Source organism: Mesocricetus auratus, unplaced genomic scaffold (assembly GCF_017639785.1).
Source record: "Mesocricetus auratus isolate SY011 unplaced genomic scaffold, BCM_Maur_2.0 Super-Scaffold_100009, whole genome shotgun sequence".
In the NCBI taxonomy this organism is placed as follows: domain Eukaryota; kingdom Metazoa; phylum Chordata; class Mammalia; order Rodentia; family Cricetidae; genus Mesocricetus; species Mesocricetus auratus.
The window spans coordinates 2,376,972-2,398,156 of NW_024429193.1; the positions used below are offsets into that span (position 1 = coordinate 2,376,972).

Genomic DNA, 21,185 nt, shown 5'->3' on the forward strand with positions numbered 1-21,185 from the left:
ATGTCTCCCATGCATACACCATTACAGGAAGGAAGATTTGCTAGGACAAAACTTCTTTAGGCCTCGAAAGTTTTGCTTTTTAATTCTGAGAATATGGGTAATAGGTGTCCTGTAAGTCTTACCTCAAACAGATACTGTTGGCATCTGATCAGAAAAGTGGCCGTGGAGATTTTGCTCCTGTCTTTCCCAGTGAACTCTACCAGGGAAAACAGTGACAACACCAGGAGGGAATGGCTGGCAGGCAGAGACGGATGAGACATTTGGGTGAGCTCAATGCTAGGAGGAATCCTCCCCTGCCCCAGCTGAGCTCTGCTAGCTGCCTGCCAGTGAAACTCTTCTCTGTGCCCCCCCTGCCCTTCTAGATGTCTAACAACACAGACCAAAGCATAAGATACTTTACTTTCTCAGACCACCCTGTCTGTCGTGAGGGAGGAAAGAGACTCAAATGATCCAGGAAGGAGGGGTTCCTCAGCAAGGGGGCTGTTGGCGGATGAGGAACACTGTGATTGGAAGACCCCTAAAGAGTCAAGACCAGGGGAGCTGGTGTCTGCACCTCCTTCAGTCATGCGGGATGAGCTCGGTCAAGGCTTGTCCTCTCTGCCCACGTGCGCGCTTGCGGGCTACCTGCCCCTGTCTGCGGTTCGGGTGACTTCAGCTCTGGGCACTTCACTCCCTTTGCCTGGGATATGGAGAGGATGGTGCTGGCTGGAGGGTGCGTTAAAAGCATCAGATGAAATAATGAGTCTGGGTAAGCGCCAGCATGCCGCCAGCCTCCCCAGAGCTGCTGGTGACTGCCACACATGCTCTCAGGGAAGCCCTTGTCATCGTCATCACCCCCCATCTTTCTGCCCCCTCCCTCCATGAAGCATCGCTGATGGTCCCTTCCATCATGTGAGAGTCTCATCCATACCACGCATCTTTCAATGATTAACGGTCAGTTTCGGCATCATCTTTTAAATCCCACCCACTGCACTGTCAAAAAGCCAGCCTGGTCTACAGAGTGAGTTCCAGGACAGCCTCCAAAACAACACAGAGAAACCCTGTCTCGAAAAACCAAAAAAAAAAATTGTGTTCTGTAATTAAACTAATGGTGGCGAACTTTAGTCTTTGCTGCCTGGCTACCTGTGTTTGGTGCCTGCTCTTCTCTGAGTGACTGCTGGGTACTGGTGTGAAGTCACCATGTTTATTTCACAGCTTCAGGGGAACAAGTCTTTACTATGATTTTAAAAGATACTTACAAACATGGGTATTTTCACAGGATCTTATTAGGGGGAGTTCACATTTTCTGTTCATTAATTAAGGGTTTGGCAACTTTTCATTAATTTAAAATAGAAGCCCATTTCATGGACTGCATGTCTCTCGTCCTTCCTTGCCTCTGCTGGACCACATCCACACAGATGTTTACTGATGTCCTTAGGCACTGTTCGCGACCTGCAAAGCCAGGGAGTCCTGTACAAGCATGCAGTCTTCTGTCCTGTGGCATTAACACCTTGCTACTTTGGGGCAAAGGACACACTAGAGATGCAAAGAAAGAAGGACTGTCAAGAAGAAATCAGCATCTGCCTTATCAAGTGTAATGGAAAATGCTCGTGCGATTTGTTAGCAATAGGAAATTAGATTATAACTTCATCTATTTAAGGCACCTTGGAAATCACCCTCGCAGCTTCTGTTTCGACATGGGTGGAATGCAGGTCTCACGGACACTTCTCATAGAGGAAACGTGGGCAGGATAGTTTATTTATAAGGACCAGTAATGGAATTATGCACACACTTATAAAACAGTTTGTGTTAACAAGTGAGGAATATGTATGCATTATTATATTTACACACTATATAAAGAAAGACAGGGAACCGGTTATGTATACCCAGCTGGAAATAATCAGGAGATAAGGGGGCACGTTAAGCCAGATGACTTTTGTACGTGTACCTGAAACACTGAGGGGCTGTGACACGGGCAAAAAGGAACCCTCACACCGAAGGCTTTCCTCTTTAGTATATCACTCTGAAACCCAGCGTGAATTTCATTTGTCAATTACATGGTGTGGCAAGAATGTGATTTATTCCGTAATGAAATGAGCATAATGTAGGAAGTAGTGAAGGGCTTATTCAAATGTGTTAAATGCCACACGTGAACACCTTCTGAGTGACTGAGGACCAACACGTTTAATAACAACCCTCACCCACCGGCTGTCAGTCTATCCACAGCAAGTCTCGTACAATGGCCACATCAAAGGACTCAGTGTTGAGCACACACTGCCCTGCATGCCAGGTCTGTTCCCCCTCTGAACCAACTGCCGGGAGTGAGCCTCTTTGGACTTACCACTCCCATATTTCACCAGAGAGCTATTTGCCAAGTGCTGTGGACAGTGCTGAGGGCACCATAAACCAGGGAAAGTGGACGGTGCGGGGGGGGGGGGGGCAGTACAACAGGGTAGTAACAAAGTGGATTATTTAGCCAAAGGAGATTTCAGAAGCCTGCCAAGGGCAGAGGCCTAGAGTACCTCCAGACCTCTATGGTTAGTTAGTGGCAAGCTCAATCCTCTCATCTTCAGACAGGCTTTATTCGTACAAGCAAGATATCACCACCGTGAGGGGATAGTGATGGGCATGGAGCAGAAGGGTCAAGCCAGTAATGGATTCATGTGTCTTTCAAGGGAAAATATCTTAAAAGCTGATTGAGGTCGGGGGCAGGACCCAGAAAAGCATGCTGTAAATAAATAACACTTTGCAAACTGCGTGAAAGGGTTGGAAATCAAGCCAACTCCCATTTAAGTTTCTGTTGAAATCCCTTCCTGCTTGTTTTTTTTTGTTTGTTTGTTTTGTTTTGCATTGTTTCACTTTGACTATTTTTCAAACAGGGACTCGTGGATCCCAGTATGGCCTCAGACCTGTTGTATAGCCAAGGATGGACCCTCCTACTCTCACTTCCCAGGCGTTAGGATTATAGGCTTTTTACCATCAAGTGTCATTTGTACGGCACCTGGGATCCTTCAGCCGTGGATTCTGGTAACGGAGCCACAACCCCGGGGGCACCATGCCTTACGTTTCCACCTTGTCTCCCTTCTATGGTGCACCCTAACGTGTCCCCTGCCAAAGCAGAAAGTCAGGTGACACAAGGCCACACCGGGCTTCAGTCCACAGCTCTTCCCTCTTCGTGTTGCCTTCAAAGGCAACTCTGGTCAAGCTTACCAGAAAGAAATCCTCCCTGAGCCCCTCATTCATAGCGTTTAATTTGCAGAGATCATTTTGACAACAATGGACCATTTTAGCATGAAGATTTTTAACTCGGAACTTTAGCTTGCTCTGTTTATTTTCCAGTAATATGTTAGTCATTTTCACATACATAAAAAAAGTTTGGATATACCCACTGTGTAGGAAGGGACTGGGGGTTCCCTTGCGTGCTCTCAGAACATAATTATCCCCTAAACGCCAGAACTATCAGTACTGTCACATGGGGATTATGTCTGAAGTGCTTTCTGCGGGGACTCATCCAGAACAAAGACATTTCTTCTTTCCTTGTCTGTTTTTTTTTTTTTTGAGAAATTCCATTGACCATTGACATACCATCTATAATGATGGGCAATTCTTTGGTTTCTTGACATGGAAGAAAAACTACCTAATTCTTCAATATTAAGTAACACAATTGATGGAAACCTTTTGGATGGGTCTCATCAGGTTAAACTTCACTGTGTTTACATGGATTTATCGAGTGTGGAGGATGGTCACCGATTTTCCCGTTGAGTCCGTTAAAGTCTCCTCTGTATTTTCCGTTGATCGTCAACTCCTAGGATAACAACAGCCCGATCATGATTTTTCCACACATTGCTGTTACCAATATGCCGTCTTAGGTCTAGTTAACAATCTCTGCTTTCATTTTAGAACAGGTGGATCTGCAGCGTCCACATCTCCTGCGCTCCTTGTGTGATTCAGTCCTGAAGAGCTGGTGGGCTTTTGACTGCCCGTTTCCTTTTTTTTACCATACCAAGTTCTCAGGTGCACATATGACTTCACACTGTCGCTTAAGAAAGAAGCCTCCGTGACCATCCTGACTTGGGGTCCTTACAATTCTCTACGTACTGCAGCTGTTTGCAAAATGAGATCTTCAAGCATTTGTCCATTTCAACTTGGCCGCATATTCTCCAGATGTCCTCAGGGGCAGCCTCTTTATGCCTTCAGAAGCCCAGGTGCATCTTTTTTGCATTCTTTTTCTCCTCAGTTTTCGTTGTGTTATTTGATGGCTTCGTTCACGTTTGATTAGCTTCCTTGGAACTTTGTCTCTTGTGTCAGTCACCAGCACAGTTCTTAGCTTGCCCTGCTCTATTACATGTTCCTGTTTTACTAACTTTTCATCTATAATAATCAGTGTAGGCTTGCTGTTTTCCACGACAAGGACTTTATAAATGTCGAGACCACTGCTCACCTCTCAATTCTCATGCTGTGATATTACAAGGGTTCTAGTCCGTTTCATTCCACAGACTAGACATTTTTAAAAATGAAATCGAGAAGGAGTGGAGGAGGGCTCAAAGGAGTGGGGGTGGGGGTGGGGGAGAGAGCGTGGGGTGGAAATGAAGTAAATACCATAATCATGCATGACGTTCTCAAAAATGATAACAAAGCAAATGCCTACGTGTTTGTATATGATTAATGTTTTCAGTACCACCACACTTCCCAGTGGCCTCCCTTTACCCGGTTACCTGTAGAATTGTCATGCAGCAGTAATGCAAATGTCCCCACTTTCGGAGTTTTTTGTGTGACAGAGGCTTGTTCCTATCCTCTCCGAAGCCATCTGCTGCTTCAGGTAGTGCTCCCGGAAGCCTTCTGCACGTGGCACAGAGCCTGGAACTGCAGCTTACATCACCTCTGTGTCAGTCCACATACTGATCCCGTGATTGTCAGCTTTGTCAGGACGGGGCTGGATAGTGAGCACCAGCGTTTATCCAACTCCATCTGGAGCGAGGCACGCCCCTCTCTTTCCTTCAGCAGTGATCCTGTTAACTAAAGCGAGGCAGGGTGTTCTCCCCTAGACATGTCTTCTGTGCCTGAGTAACTGATGTTCAATACAAACGCTCCCGTCAGACACTTGGGACCCTTTCACCATGGTCTTGGTATCTGCTGCTCTTCGGTGGTGGATTCAAAGCTGCCTTCTGGGACAACACAGCACCGCTGTCTTCCTGTTGTCTTCTGACGCCTATCACTACTGAGAACCAACCATTGGTTAGAGTCCCCTTTCTCTCTAGGTCATCAGTTTTCATCTCCTTTGGCTCACCGTGGCTTCCCTCGCAGTCTCTGCACCTAGCTGTGTTTTACTTCCCATTTGTATTGACTTACACCGAGATGGCTTTCATGAAGGCTTTATTTTAAAATAAAGATTCAGCTTAGTTTTAGTTACTTGCATGATTACATGTCCATGAGGAGATGTGTACATGTGAGTGCAGGGGCCCACACAGGCCAGAAGGTGTTCCATTCCCAGGTTCTGGAGTCCTAAGACGGTGTGAGCCATACATACAGCATGAGTCGTAAAAACATGGGAGCTGGGAATCAAATTCAGGGCCTCTGCATGAGCAACAAGTGCTCTAAGGCACATTTCTTTTTTTTTTCTGGTTTTTACAAGACAGGGTTTCTCTGTATTGTTTTGGAGGCTGTTGGTCCAGCCCGGCCTCGAACTCACAGAGATCCGCCTGCCTCTGCCTCCCAAGTGCTGGGATTAAAGGCGTGCGTCACCACCACCCGGCTCTAAGGCACATTTCAATTTGAATACTTTCCTTCCCCTTCCAATCTGTCCTTCCAGGGACTCTCACCTCTATGCTCACGAAGAAGAAAAGATACGTAAGTGATGATGAGGATGCAAATTAATACAGTCGCTACTAAATCATCAGGCAATGCCTTTCAACTGTTATGTGTTAAAGTTTCTAGGAGTTCTTCAGTTTGATAATTAGATTTTTAAATAACAATTCTGAGAATTGTGAATTATCCTTTTCCCCGAAAGTTGCCAATTTCCCCCTTCTCCTCTTCTGCATAGTATATCCATATGGGACCATATTTATGTCTCGTGTAACCCAAATTATGTAATGTGCCTTGACTCTCTGCGATCCCTTCTCTGTACATTGCTGAGGACTGAACCTGGAACTTGACAAAACTTCTACACCTAAGCTATGCCTTAGCACTGTATTTCTCTTTCTAAAATCCTGCCTTTAGAATTCTACAACACCTTCCAGCTATATCTTCCCCTTTCTTGGTTCTCTGCTCAACTCTATCTAGCTTGTTTTGCTGAAATTACTCTGATTTGCATTTTTGGAAAGTCTCTGTGGACACATCTTCTCAGATAACACATCGACTCCTGCTTGTTTAAAGTTACATACGCTAACTTTAGCATGTGAAGTTCCAATTTTACCTTTTTGTCTGTGTTGTTAGCTCTGATTTATTTATACCTTTTCACATAAAGCATGTGAATTTTGATTCTGAGATTTTCATGGACTTTGCAATGAGAGAGTTTGTTATGAGTATAAAATTGTAGTTCTCTAGTGATGTACTTATTTACTAATCTTCAATGGGTCCCTCCGATTTAAGTGGAGAATAAGTTCAATTAATCATTGCAGAATTTCAGAAAAATAAAACAAAACTGTGGCTTCATGCTCATTTGAGATTCAAGCTTCAGATTCTCGGCCCTTTCAACCCTTGAAATCAGAGCCTGCCTTGAGAGGCGACACGTTTATACCTCCTCCCCAGCACAGGGAGCAGGTGTGACTCCAGGGTGCTACATCCTGCCTTCCGATCCCGAAACCCTTCGACACCCTTCGCTTTCAATAGAATGAGTGCTCAGGTCTCAAGCCTCTCTCCCTGCAGTTTGAGGAGAAAGAAGACCAGGTTTGCACTGCAGCACCTTGGAGAGGCTTCATGCCAGTTAATTTTGGAGCTCGGAGTGGATTTTGTTTTAATTCCGTAACCAGGAGGCACTTTCACACATTTTAGTCATTTTATCCAGCTTCATGGCTGGTTCAGGCCCCCGGAACCTAAATTATCAAGAAGAAAAGCCTCCGCAGGCTTTGGTTTCCACTTTTCAAGATGGACGCTGGTTGTTTTTTGTTTTGTTTTTTCGAGAATTCTTTATCTTTTTGATATGAAAAACCCTGCTCCTGTGCTCCCTGGGCAGCACAGCTGTGCAAGGAGCCAAAGCTGCTCCCACTGCCCACCATCTGTGTGTTCCCTTTTTTATCTGGTATGTCTAGTGTTTGTCTCCCTGATCCCAAGGTTGTGGGCTTTCTTGCTTCTCTGCAGTTGGTGTTTTTTTCTTGTTGTTGTTTTTTGGTTTTCCCCTCATGTACGAATGAAGCTTTTAATTGGGAATCCATGGCTCTTGAAGTCTGCGGTACAAAAGTTTTGAACCCTGATTTATAGTGTATAAAATACGATGTTCTTCATCGTGTCAAACATCTAGGGGCCAAGGCCTCTGGGACAGCTTTCATCATCACTGTCCCCTTGGCATCCTTATATTTTACAGGTGGTGCCAATCCAGACCCAGTGAACTTTATAGTTGGGAACTTTCATAAAGATATTTCCCTCTTGCAACTCCTCTTCCCTCAACCCCACCTGTTAACGTTGGAATGGGTGAAGTGGGGTAAAGATGTTGGTTTTTACCCTATTTTGCTGCCCTTGGTTTCCCATCTTTATTACAGAGAGAGACTGATGACATCTTTCTTCTATAAAGGGTCAACGCTTTGCCTCCAGTCTCTCAAGACTGACCAATCTACACCAAACACCTGCACCTCGGCACAGAGCAGCAATTGGAAGACTGAAAGACTGCAATACACCTCCCTAGAAACTCAGAAGGTCGCCTCAGTGGAAAATTCCTCAAGGTCCCCTAGACATGGAACAAGGTCAGATTGAAAAGAACATCTGGCCCAGAGTGCGGATGCAGGAAACTGGCAGGCTGTAGAGATAAGCTTAATTTTGACCTTGTGGTTTCTCCAGGAAGGCTAAGTTATACCCATGCTTTTACAATATCCCTATTGCTTGCCCAGATCTGCACCTGCAGTGGTTCCATTTCTTACAATACCCCTATTGCTTTGCTTGCCAAGAATATGTATATAAAAAGAAAATTGTCCTAAAGCCCAGTGTGCTCAGCTAGCTAAGGCTGCTGAAATACCCACAGACGCCTGTGTAAACAATAAACCTCTTGCGGTTTGCATCCAACTGTCTGGTTATTGAGCTCTGGACGTCACGGGGTATTCAGCCTGATTACTTCAGGTCTTTCAAGATGACATCTCCCAGTTCCTGTGCTGTCCTGCGAGAGACACAGCCTTCACCTGACGCTGTTCTCAGCAGTTGTATGTGTTTAACAACATGAGGGTGCGGTCTGCATGTCCAGTATGGGCTGTGGCAGGAGAAATCACAGCAGTTTTCTTGCTATCACAGTGCACCATTTCAACTATAACGCGCCCCTGACGTTTCTGTCAGTCTCTCATCTCAGCCTCATTTTCCCTCCATCGCTCCATTATAGTTCTCTGGAGGAAATATCTCTTTGCTTAACACTAGTTTTTTTTTTAATAAAAGAAACCCTAGAAGTTCTTTCTTTCTCTGCAGTCAAATATGACAGTTCTAAGCGTTTAAGAGGCACCCTTGTCACTGTCTTGTGTGTGTGTGTTTTCCTTGGCCCCACCCTTTGCCTAGTCCTAGTTTGAATAGACACTCACCAGAGTGTAGATCTACAGGGTATAAATACAACATCCTGCAGCTGGTTGGATGTGCTTCCCAGGCCCAAGTATAGAGCAAGTCTGTGGCCCACATTGCTCTTCTATGCCTGGCAAGATTAATTAAGCAGAACTCAAAGGACCAACCCAGTTCCTTATTTATCTCTGTCCTCAATGCAGGGACCAATGGAAAGCCACAGTTCTGAGCATGGTGCCAGCACTCCCCATGGAACATAAAGAGCCTGTTGATAAAGGAGTTGGTGACAGCTGGGCTGCTGTTGAGGCTGTGGTCTCACACGGGGGAAATGGTCTAGTTGGTGCATTCTGGAAGTTTCTTAGGCAAAAGAAGAGGAGCTGGCGAAGGAAAGTGAAATCTTCCGTCTTTGTCAGAGGCAGGGCAGTCTTCCAGGAGGTAAATCAGGGTGGTGGGTGTTTTTCAGTTAAACTCTTGAGCTATTTATAGTTTGTCTAAATTCCTCCTGGACTCTGGCTCTGTAGGTTTGGGGTGAGCAAACACTGTTCCGTCCTGTGCGCTTCCATTTATTTTGTCAGGAAAGTTCATCTCAGAGGCGGATAGTCAGATGTTATTTCGAAGCCATTTGAGCTTTGAACAAAATCATACTTGGCTTCAAAGGCTGCCGCGACTCACGAAATCTGCAAACAGAAATTCAGTTGGTTCTGCTGTTCCAGGGAGGCGGAGGGGCCTATGCTCCTCGAATTCCCTGCTTTTATGGTTTCTTGTAGACAGAACATTTGAAGTAGGACAGAAAGCATAAATGTTATATTTTATCCAGGATGTTCAGTGCCTGGATCCTCCATAACATTAGTAACTGGAGGCTGTGTTCTGGGGAACAAAGAGACGGAAGCAGACAATCAGTTGGTAAGACATCCTTAGTGCCCACTCACCTGAAAGTCAAGGATACTTTGTGTCAGCACAGCGAGAGAAGAAAGACGCATGGGGAGTGGCAAGAATCCACTTCTCTGCCCACTCAGCCTTCATGGTGGTCCAGGGCAATATATCTATCTCTGAGATGAGGAAGGGGAAGCCAGCAAGGTAATGCTCAACAGAAATGATACAGGGCCCTGCCTGGAAGTGGTCTCCATTGCTTCTGCAAGGTCTGAGGGTTTAAGGTCCTGCAGCCAGGCCAGACTGAGTGGCCTGGGCCGCACGTATGTAAAGGGTTGAAACAAGAATCTTAAGAGTCTTGCGATGTTTGAATGGGACCTACTGCAACCGTCCCTTGCCAGTTCTGGACAGGTAGTATTACACAGACTGAGCAGTACACGCTCCTGACTGTGACAATGCCATCTCCTCTCTGGATGGACAGAAAAGTTAATGAGACAGATTAGCAAAGATTGGATCAAAAAGGGTTCCAGAGTCCTTTCTCATCGGCAAAGAGAACCAGCATGCCCGTAAAGATGGAGTGGCACTGATGAACTTCCTCTAATTGCTGACAGACCTCTACCAGCTTGCCATGGGGTACGGGGCTTGCCATGGGGTGCAGTACACGAACAGGAGGGCAGCTGTGTGGAGTACTCACTTGTTTGAAGTCAAAATAGGATTATCGCAGAGAAATTCAATTGAGTGAAATTAGTAGATCCCGTTGTATTACTCAATAAGTTAGAGATGCCTTCCAGATTACTAGCCCTGACTTTGAAATACTTGAGGGTAAACATACTGGGTTCTGTTTTACAGTTGCCTCCAAACCACTGCTAAACAGGCAACGCCTTAAGGCCAGGCCATTGGAGCAGAGCAGCACATTTTGAACTACCCACTCTGAAGGTGTGAAGTGAAGCCTCTGCCGTCTCTCATTTTTTACCTATGAAATCTGCAGCTGTTTTTATGCTCCTGGCTCAGTAGGCATTTTTCTAAAGTTTATATTATGTTTCTTTGTTTTTTTATTTCTGCACCGCTGTTAATTTCACTGCGAGGCAGCGGGAGGGGGCACACACTGCTGAGGCTTCTTTAGGCTCCACATTATACGCAGGCTCTCATTTCAGGAGGTACATGAACAAAGCTGTTTGAGTGCCACGCGATTCCTAAGGATTATTTATTGTGATTGTTTTCTTTACTCATGGAAAATACTCATTTTCTCTCTCTCTCTCCACACTTGTTTTTTTCAGCCTCAGCCATTCTGGCAGCACCTGTACCCATTCGGATATTTCAAATCCTCCTCTCGCTCGGCAGCCCTGTCTTCTCTCCTCTGACCTTCATCTTCTTAAAAAGTCTCAAGAGTTAGCAATTTGTGAGAAATAATTAGGTTCCTTTTTCAATTTCCTCAGAGTCAGAGAGTTACAATGAAGGTAGCCACAGCCTTAAAGTCAGCCTTTGAAGGCTCCGTTACAAATCCCACTTCGACACCTGTGATGTAATTTCTGAAGCTATCAGAATCTAACTGCACCCAGTCTTTCCATGGAAGAACTTAGCTGGTTTTCAGGAACTCACATTTTTTTATATACATGTGTGCATTTTTATTTAACTACTTAGTCAACGGGCAGTTTTTACCTTCTTGTTGTTAATAGAAATATTCACTAGGTCATTATGTATGAACTCAGTCAATCCCCACAACCCCACCATCATAGCTGAATAAACTGTCACGCAAGAGGATCAGTTAGTTCAACGGGTTCCTGTAACAGCCAATAAAGGTGGCATGAACTGCCACAGATCCTGTGTGCTGAACCTTGTGCTTTTCTGCCTCAAACTCCAGGGATGGGGTGGGGAGTGGATTAGAGCCGTCTCCACCCTCAGCTGTGAATCAGTGACTTTTGCTTTCTTATAATCAGCCACTGTTACCTCCGGGTTCTTATGAGAGGAAGTCACTGGCTTCCCTAGTACTCAAGAGTTTGCAAGCAACTGAGCCATGTTGTCTCTAAGTTTGTGTGACTGCAAATTTCCAAATTCTGCCTTTGTCACCTCACGTATCACTGTACCGAAAGCTGTCCCGATTGCATTACTCTGAACTTTATTTCTCCTTTACTTTTCTTGCTGTTCCCATGAGTTAGCAGCAGAGAATAAACGGGCTGCCTAAGTTTGTTGACAGAGCATCAAAGAGGTAAATTATCACACTTAATTTCTAAAAAGTCACCAAGCAAAATTACAAGGTTGAAACACCATGAAGTTGAACAGTGTTCTTAAGACTTTGACTTGCTGCCTGCTGGGTGTCTGCTCATGTTTCCAGGAATGCACCAGTACACATCAAAGGAAGATATCAGGATCTCAGGTGTGGCTGATGCCACAGCTCCATTATTTTTTAAAGAAAGAATGAATTCATACCAATATGCTTAAATATTTCCTCCAAAGTTGTGCAATCAGTTAAAATACTAAGATAAATATATAATTTCAGATGCTTTTATTTTCTGCTGGGTCATACTCTCTTTATCCTGAAATCCCCAAACTTGAGATTTTATTATGACTTAGTAAATACTTAAAAAATAATTTCACCCATTTATTCATAGTAAATACAATAGAGTTAATAGTGATTAGAATGATGTATATTAAATATATTGTCATTCCTCACTGCAATTTTTTTCCCAGTGTCGTCTAACATTTCTTCACACGTGGGAAGAAATGAGAGAAAATGAAAGAGGAAACTTTTAAGAGGCAGTCAAAAAAAAAAAAAGAGTGTAATTTGTAAACACATAGAATCATGGGTAGCTGAGTGACATTGGTCAAGATCTCACTTTACTGGGTGAGTTTCCTTTGTTCTCTTGATGAAATGTTGATCTTATTTTCCTGCTTTTGTTCTTTTTTTCCCTCAATTTATGTTTTCATTTAAAATAGAAACATGAATGCTTCACATGTCAATTAAATGAATAGAGTTCTCTCCAAAAAAAAAAAAGAGTGTAATTTGCTAATGGTGGGGGGAAAAGAGAGTGAGAAAAAAATAAATGCCAAAGTAAGTGGGGAAGGAGCAAGCCACCTTTTGTGAAAAAAGGATGCTTCCCACAAGATAGTCCCTTTGTTCCAATTGTTCTTTCAGATCTTTGCGCACATTGACATTACCGCCACAGACTTTTCCACACTGTTCATTCACTCATTCCTTTTCACATATTCACAGTGCTGTCAAACACAAGAGTATCAGCGATGGTCACATTGTTACAGTGTTCAGTTGCACCAAGGTAGTGAAGAGGGGACACTAACTTCATATCACTCTGGTCTACAAATGACTCTCAAATGCTGAGTTAAAAGTTTCAGTGCTATGAATCATGTGGCACAACATGCGTGCTTTCCAGAGGGAAACTGCTCATCAGCCGGATTTAAATAAGCTCAGGTTTAGAAACAGGGGGGGTTTAATGGTCTGATGTATCTGCAGCCTGTAAGTCATTAGAAGAACATGAGGTGAGGCCATTGGTGGTTTTCAGAGTCTGGACCTCTGGCAGCTAAGACCATACATTTAGATGATAAACCTACACTGGGGTGTGGCTGTTGTTATTTCTTACCTTTAATATTTAAGTTTAGCATGGAATAATTTCCAGCCTCAAGCATCTGTTCCTCCTGTTTGAGACTGTTTTCTTACTGCGCGTGTTTGTTCTGAGCCTGTTGCACCTGTAACTTACTTTCTGACTTTACATATATATGTCAACCTGGAAACGGAACTGAACACACATAACCCTCATCAAGGAGGATTTGCTCTTGTATTGAGGTGATAAAATGGCTCCATCATTTACTTTTAGAAAATGGATAATGAAAAAAATCCATATTTAATTACCATAGAGGCATTCTGATTTACATCTAGATGGGGACGATCTTCCCAAGGTCTTTATCACTAGGATCCCTCCCAGAATTCACTTAAAGGTTTGGGAGAGTACATTTGAGTCCTGGACTCATTCATGCCCCCTGCTAAGGAAAGCCATGTTGAGTGCTTAAAACAAAGGACCAACCACGTCTCCCTCAACAGGAGAACTGGGCCCCTTCGTCGCATACTTAGTCGCATTGCAGGGATATATAGGCACACAACGACCTTGGACTTCTCTCACCATGAACTCCACAAGCAGAAAGGGAAATGTTCCATTCTAAGTTCCTTTTTAAATATGATTCTTTTGGGGGAGATTCGGTGTTAAGAATGTTCCCTAGGCACGATGAACCATTCACTGCCAAACCTTCTGCAGTTCAGCCCAGACCCCTTATCTGCTCACAGCTTGTTGCAATTTTACTCTTCTCTACCCTTGCAATGACAAACCCCGAAATCTCCCATGCCTTCTCCACAGATGTAGGAGATAAAAACATGTAAATATACTTACTTAATATGCAGATGTTTCTGTGAATAGTTAATCACCCCGAGTTATTCTTTCTTTGATAGCTGAGCACTGGATCTAAGCATCCCTACTGAATTCTCAAATTCCCAGCTGTGTCTTCCTCTGAGATTCCAAGCATCCCAGAGGAGCCCATTGCCTTCTAAGGTACCCTTCCTGTGAGGCAGCCAGCGTGCTCTCAGGAAGTGGTCTACTGTTGGCTCCCTTATGCTCTACAGCCAGGCCATTGCAACCTGACTGAAAGGGCACTTCCTGTCTTCTGTCTCTACTCAGGCTATGCACATGCTGCTGTGCCTGCATTCATGTAGTGGATCCTACCTTTTGTTCTTAATAATAATAATAATAATTCTTTTAATGTCAAGTTCAGTTTTGCCCTTCAAGGTCAAGGCCCCTTAGACACTCCAAGGTTGTGTGCTATGTTGCTAACAGCCATGCCTAGCACCTTGGAATTGGTGTAGCAACACACTTGCACTGAGTTATAACTATTTAACTATAAATATATCCCCCCCTGCCTTTCCTACATAACTAACTTCTTGAAGACCGGGTCTCCGTATGAGCCCTGACTGTATCACAGTAACCAACATATAAAGAATTAAGTGGGTATTGGCACAAAAGTAGACAGGAAGAGAGGCTGCCTTTGATGCCCTTCCCCTATAATGAGATAGGCTACCATTCCTAGAGTCTTAACCCAGTAGCTAATAGAAGCAGAAACAGGCACCCACAACTAAACACTGAGCCATACTCTTGGAGTCCAGTTGCGGAGAGGGAGGAGAGATGAGAAAATGAACCAAGTTGTTGCTGGAGATATCCTCAGAAATAGTTGACCTGACCTGATGAGAAGAGGCAGGCCCTAGTTGTAAAGTGGGGGAACTAGAATTGGACAAAACCAAGGCCCTTGAATGTGGGTGCCAGCTAGGAGGCCAAGGCAGTCTATGGGACCTCTAACAGTGGAGCTAGGGTTTATTCCTAGGTCACAAATGGACTTTGGGAGCCCATTTCCCATGGAGGGATACTATTGCAGCCCAGATACAGAAAGGAGAGCCTGGGCCCTCGCCCAAATGATGTTATGAACTTTGGTGGTCCCCCATGGAGGAAGTGGGTTGGGAGGGTGGGCTGGGGAGTTGGCAGGAAGCATGGGAGGATGGAAGGTGAGGGAATGGGGGGATGGGAATGTAAAAATGAGTGTTTCTATTAAAAATCCAAAAAAAGAGAGAATTAAGTGAAAGTATAGAAATATCGAGGCGCTGAGAATTTCATCATTCTCCTGGAAATGATGTATGAACCTATACTTTTATTGTATTCTGATTTTTTAATGTCCCAAATGGTTAATGTTTAAAAATAAGAGTTAATAGTTGTAAATATAATCATGTAAGATGTAGATTCAGTTCACCCTAAATTATCATCAAATGTAAAAAAAAAAGTGAATAAATGTATAGGAATTACTACTATAGAGACGAAATAAAAGCCAAAGTGTTGACCGGTGATCCAGACAACTCCTGATATCCTGCTTCAGGTGTCTGTACTCTCCTTGCTCTCTTCAGCCTCTGAGTGCTGAGTCCTCTGTACCAAGGTGATGGCTGCTGACAGCTGAAATTTCTTCCAGTCATAAGTCTGACATCTGCATAAATTGCTCAAGGTTTTGGGAAGAACTTGATGTCTAGCCTAAGAACACTGGTTGCATTCCTCAGAACTTCTCCTACTGCCTGTTCCCTGTGGCCCCTTGCTTCCGGCTTTGGAGCAACTGTACTAAGTCAACCTAATTGGAACATTCTAGTCCACATGTTTGGAGCTAGTTATATTGGAAGATAAAGTGCACATTTGCATAAATGAATATGTAGCAGATGCGAAATTATGCACAAATATGCACCTTTGATGTATTGGATAAATGCTTGGTTCCCAGCATACCCCAAAATGCCTTTACTATTTATCTTGCCACAGGAAGCACCGCTCCATCCCGTTTACTGAAAATTGTGAGCTAAATCATTCTAATACTGAGTGAAACTGTCAGCATGTGACTCAACCATTGCTGATACTGAAGTCATATGCAGATATCCTTTCACTTTAATTTGCCTGAATTTTGTACTTTTACAGTCAATTAATGTATTTCTTTACTTGTATGTGTTTTGTTCTTGGAGGTTAGGGAAGGCATTAGATATTTAAAACCCTGTATACTTCAGCTGTTTTTATTTTTATAAAAAGGAACTAGTGTCCCTTCTTCCCTCTGAACAAAAAACAGGGTCTCTTTATTAAGTCCACTTGAAAATACCGATACAAAAATTGTATCAATATATAGTTGGTATCATTATGGGACCCCGAACACTTAGAGCAGGGCTGTCTCTGACTCTTTTACCTACTTTTGGGACCCTTTTCCTTCTACTGGGTTGCCTTACCCAGCCTTAGTGTGGAGGTTTCTGTCTAGACTTATTACAATTTGTTATGCCATTTGGGGTTGATTATCCCTTGGGGGCCTCCTCTTTTCTGACGGGGAAACAGTTGAGGAGTGGGTGGAGGAGGGGCACCAAGGGGTTTGAAGGAGCAGAGGAAGGGGAAACAGTGGTCAAGATGCAATAATATATGAGAGAAGAATAAAAGTAAATAAAAGAATGAAAGAAATACTTGGTTAACATGCCATCTATGCAAAGTTCCAGGGAAATCTGCTAATTCTGGACCAGCTGACCTCTGACACCCTTGGGAAACTTGAGTTTCATATTCCATTTCTGTAAACACAAGGACATGCATTTTCCATGTATGTGTGTAGTAAGTAGTAAATGTTTTTTGCACTTACAAAACCTATAAGAATAAATGTATAAGTATAATATTATATGCATGTTTTGTAATTAAGAGTTTGGTTGTGAAGCCAGACATGGTGGCACATGCCTTTGACTGGACTGGGGGAACACTCAGCAACAGTGTTCAGGGTCTTTTGTTGGTTCTTCTGTGTTGCACTAAGTGAGGGAGTACTGGTTTCCAAAGAACACGAGACCCCTGTCCACATAGACCTCACTTTTCACAGTCGACCAAACTCTTTCATTCATTCATTTGTTCGTTCATTCATTCATTCATTCATCCATCCATCATCCATTCTTCTTTCCTTCCTTCCTTCCTTTCTCCCTTCCTTTTTTCCTTTCTTTCTTTTTGCTTTTTTATGATAGGGTTACTCTGTGTAGCCCCTGGCTGTCCTGGAACTCAGTTTACAGACCATGATGGCCTCAAACCCACAGAGATCTGCCTACTTCTGCCTCCTGAGTGCTGGGATCAAAGGCATGTGCCACCATGTCCGGCTTCACAACCAAATTTATTCTTGTCGGTTTTGTATGTACAAAACATTTACTACTTACTATATACATACATGGAAAATGCATGTTCTTGTGTTTACAGAAATGGAATTTGAAACTCAAGCTTTCCTAGGGTGTCAGAGGTCAGCTGGTCCTAGGAAGACAGTTTATTTGATAATGTTCAACCGTAATAAGATTCCATGAACTATACTAGACTGTAAGGACCACATTTTCAAGACACTCTCCATTAGAAGATCCCCTCCAGCAGGACAGAGATTTGGTCATTCCTATCCTACCACTCAGTACCAGCATTACCAGTGAACACTAGTGTCTTGGGTCTCTGCACCCTGAGATCTGGGAACCAGATCCCAAACTCCACTGCATGATCAGCCTCAACCTCTCTCTATTTAGAGAGTCTACATTCTGTTTCCCCTCTCTAGGCTAGGACTTTCCTGGTTCTGTTCCTGCTTTTTTTCCTTCAGGTCAACACATGGGCTTTATGAAATTCAATCAACCTTCGACTTAGTAATTAATGAACATGGGTCTGGAACTTACTAAGTTGTTAGAGAGAGTGGAACACAAATGCCAATAAGAAAATAAATCTGTCCACAGAGAAATCCAGTAGTTACACATGGACTAACAAGTGTCTCTTTCCACTCTCCCTACCTCCCCAGTGGTGCTCAGTGCAAATGTATAATATGTACGTACATGTGTGTCCTGCGTGTCAGTGCATGTGTGTATGCGTGTGCTTAATGTATATATTCAGAACTCCTCATGTGTATCCAAGGTATGGATGCATGAGAGGGTGCCTGCCAGCCATGCTTCTAGGGGCATCTGGATTTTACCAGGAATGTGTGTTTCTGTGTCTGCCTGCTGCTGCACCACTCTGCTGGGTCTGTGACTTTTGTGAAATGGGGGACTTTGGATCCTTGCCTCTGTGAAGTCAGCTCAGTAAAAAGCCACAGGCAGCTCTCAGCCTTTGGCACTGGAAGGGGCAATTTCACAAGATTACTCCTTTGAAACTTTTATCCCAACCAGGAGACACAATGCGCACACTACACTGCGCACATCTGCACGTCAGACAGTACACAGATGTGTACCATGTTGCCTCAGGAAATAACGAAACTCAACAACACCAATGCTCAGCCCATTTGCTCATGGGATATTTGTTAACTTCTGAGTGGCTGAAACTGTGATTTAAAGAGAACAAAAGACAAAACATGGCAAATGCAGCAAGGATGCAGGAGAGAGAATCGCATACTCACACTCCCTGTGAGTGTGAGCTTGTGCTCCTGCTGTGGAATTCAGGGTAGAGGCCGCTCAAAAGCTAAAATCAGGTTGACCTCATGACCCAACCACACCACACCTCAGCCCATGCCCGACTCGTCTTCATCCAACATCAGAGACATCCATCCATTTTCACTGCTGTCCTTTCTATCCACAAGAGCAAGGACATGGAGTCAGTTTAGATGCCATCAACTGTTTCATATACATAGTGGGATTTTATTTAGTTACAAGGAGAAAGGAAATGCATTTTTAGGTAAATGCTGAAAGTGGAAAATAGATGTCACATACTCTCATATCTCTGTATCCTAGCTTCAGTGCGTTTAACTGGATTATCTGAAGGAGTCAGAAACTGGAACAAAAGCTTTAGGATAAAGTGATATCGTAAGGGACGGGAAATAGGCTAACACAGAACGGGGGTAAGCAGGGTTAACCAAAACCAAGGACATTTATTTTGTTTTCTATTTAATTGGTTTGTAAATCAATAAAAAAGTATGTTAAGAAGAATGTTGTCAGTTGCATTTTAAAGGTAGAAGAGACAAGCATCATTTCATAGTGAAAATTCTACTTGTAGCTATATCTGTGTCGAATTAATTATTTTAAAGGGAATTTTGTTGTTAATTTAAAAAATATATTTCCCCACCTTTCTTCCCAATTCTCTGTTTCTATCCTGACATGGCTTTTTTCATGGTGATCAAGGTTTTGTTTGTTTGTTTGTTTTTGTCCTAACTGTTGCCTGTTCTGAGGTCCCTCTCACACTAAGTAGGTCACGGACCCAAGTTCCACAGTTTGTGGATCTTTGCACAAACTCTCACACTTCTGCCTTATGCACAGTGCACAGGGAGTTAGTTCTCCACGGCTTCTGTCACCCCTTCGTGTGTTGAGGGCAGAACGCTTGTTTCTAATTTACGACCTGTAACCATATAATCTGGGGACAGTGCTGTTGTATCTGGGGAGTGAGGGGCAGATCTGTTTGTGGTCTGGTGTAACAAGGACTTGACTCCTGATGCCTGGGGAAGGTTTTCTTGGTGACATGTGGTCCATCCTGTGTCCTAAGTCCAGGGTTTGTGCCTGTGGTATGAAGCACCATGTGGTTAGTAACAGCCCGGTCTACAGATTAGTCATGGTCGTCGGAACTGGGGAAAACCGGCATCCATTGTCAATAATACTCTGCTCTCATGGCACAGTGGGTGGCAGATTGTCTTTTGTTTATACTTCCTCTAGCACCAGGAAGCCATCAGATGGTCTCAGCTCTCAGTTATGACTCCTGATTGCCCATCTCGGACATTTGCATGGGCTGGATTCCTCTCTCCACACAGATTTTTTGAGGGCAACTAGTTGGGCTGAAGGACTTTTCTATTCAGTTTCTCTTCAGGACTAAAGTTTTTATTTGACTAGGAAAACAATGTAATACTCCAGTAACAATGAACTGGGGGATGGGTGGGGTAGACAGGACTGTGTGGGGAGAGTGGAGGGGATTATCCTTGGGGATGAGATTTCCTTACACCACTCAGTCACTGGCTATCTGCGCCCTCATCAGAGACATACTTTTAATGACCAGGTAGGCCCAGGGTGGATACATCTAGGTCTCCGTGTTTGTTATTGACAATGTTGACTATAGTTTCGTTTTTTTTTTAGTACTCACTCCTTACTTGTTTCTTCCATCCCAACCATGTAAAAATAAAAAACCAGCAAGTATACTTGGTGATACAATCACCAGGATCTCTTGTCTGGTTTGTTATCTTCCATTCCTGAATTCTAGAGGGATCAAGCAACTCTCTGCAATAAAAGTCTTGAACATCATTGTAAATCTTCTGCCATAAAAGTCTCAAGAAGCTAGGAACTTGTCAAAAAGCTGACCTCCAAGGCAATAGCCATGGGATTCGGGCTCTGCTGGTCTGAGGTGGCTCTCGGAGCCTTGAGCTCCTCAAGGCCTTCTCTAAGAACAATGCTGTTTTCTTCACAGAATTGTGAACATTTCCTCCAGGAACTGCCTCCTGGTCAGGCATGCTATTCACTTGTTTAGTCTTATTTTACCCAAAGTGGTCGGCGGGTGACAAAGGCTGATGAGAGTGGTCTGCTCCAGCAGGCAGCTGGGTGCCACGAATGTTTAGAGAGTTTGCGTTTGCCTCACAAGGACCAGAAGACTCAGGTTCACATAAAGTAGCTGCTGTCTGCCATTAGCGTTGATGGATATCTTTAGGACAATCCCATGAGATTGGGTTGTCAATACTACATTAGCAAAGGTCATAGGTGAAAAGGTACATAAATGGACTGAAAACATAGAGAAGATGTATCTTAATGTATGCATATTTCAGGTAAGACACTCTTATCCTCAAAGTAGTTCCTTTGAGAGATCAAATGATAAATACAAATGTGAAAGAAAAACTTAAGGTATGTTGAGGAAAAGTGAAGATGGCTTTACACACAGGTCAAGAATACTTGCACCTGTTGTTTTCTCATCTTGAAAAGGGGTGTGGTGTCAGTGCTGAACACTCTTGAGTTCATCGAGCTCATTCTTAACTTCACAATGATAGAGTTTATGGGGGAAACGATTTGTTAATTTACCCATTGTTACCAAGCTAAATAGAATCCAGTCATCCAACTGGCCAAGCCTTACCACCCTAAGGCTTCCTACTTGTGCCTATCAGGTCTGATCAAGACCTGCACACTGGAGCTCAGGATG

The 21,185-nt window shown here is 43.7% G+C and overlaps 1 protein-coding gene across 3 annotated transcripts in view; it reads right to left on the reverse strand.

Annotated features, from left to right (window-relative positions):
* Negr1 (neuronal growth regulator 1) overlaps window positions 1–21,185 on the reverse strand; it is a 727,936-nt gene that overhangs the window by 212,903 nt on the left and 493,848 nt on the right. The window lies entirely within an intron of this gene.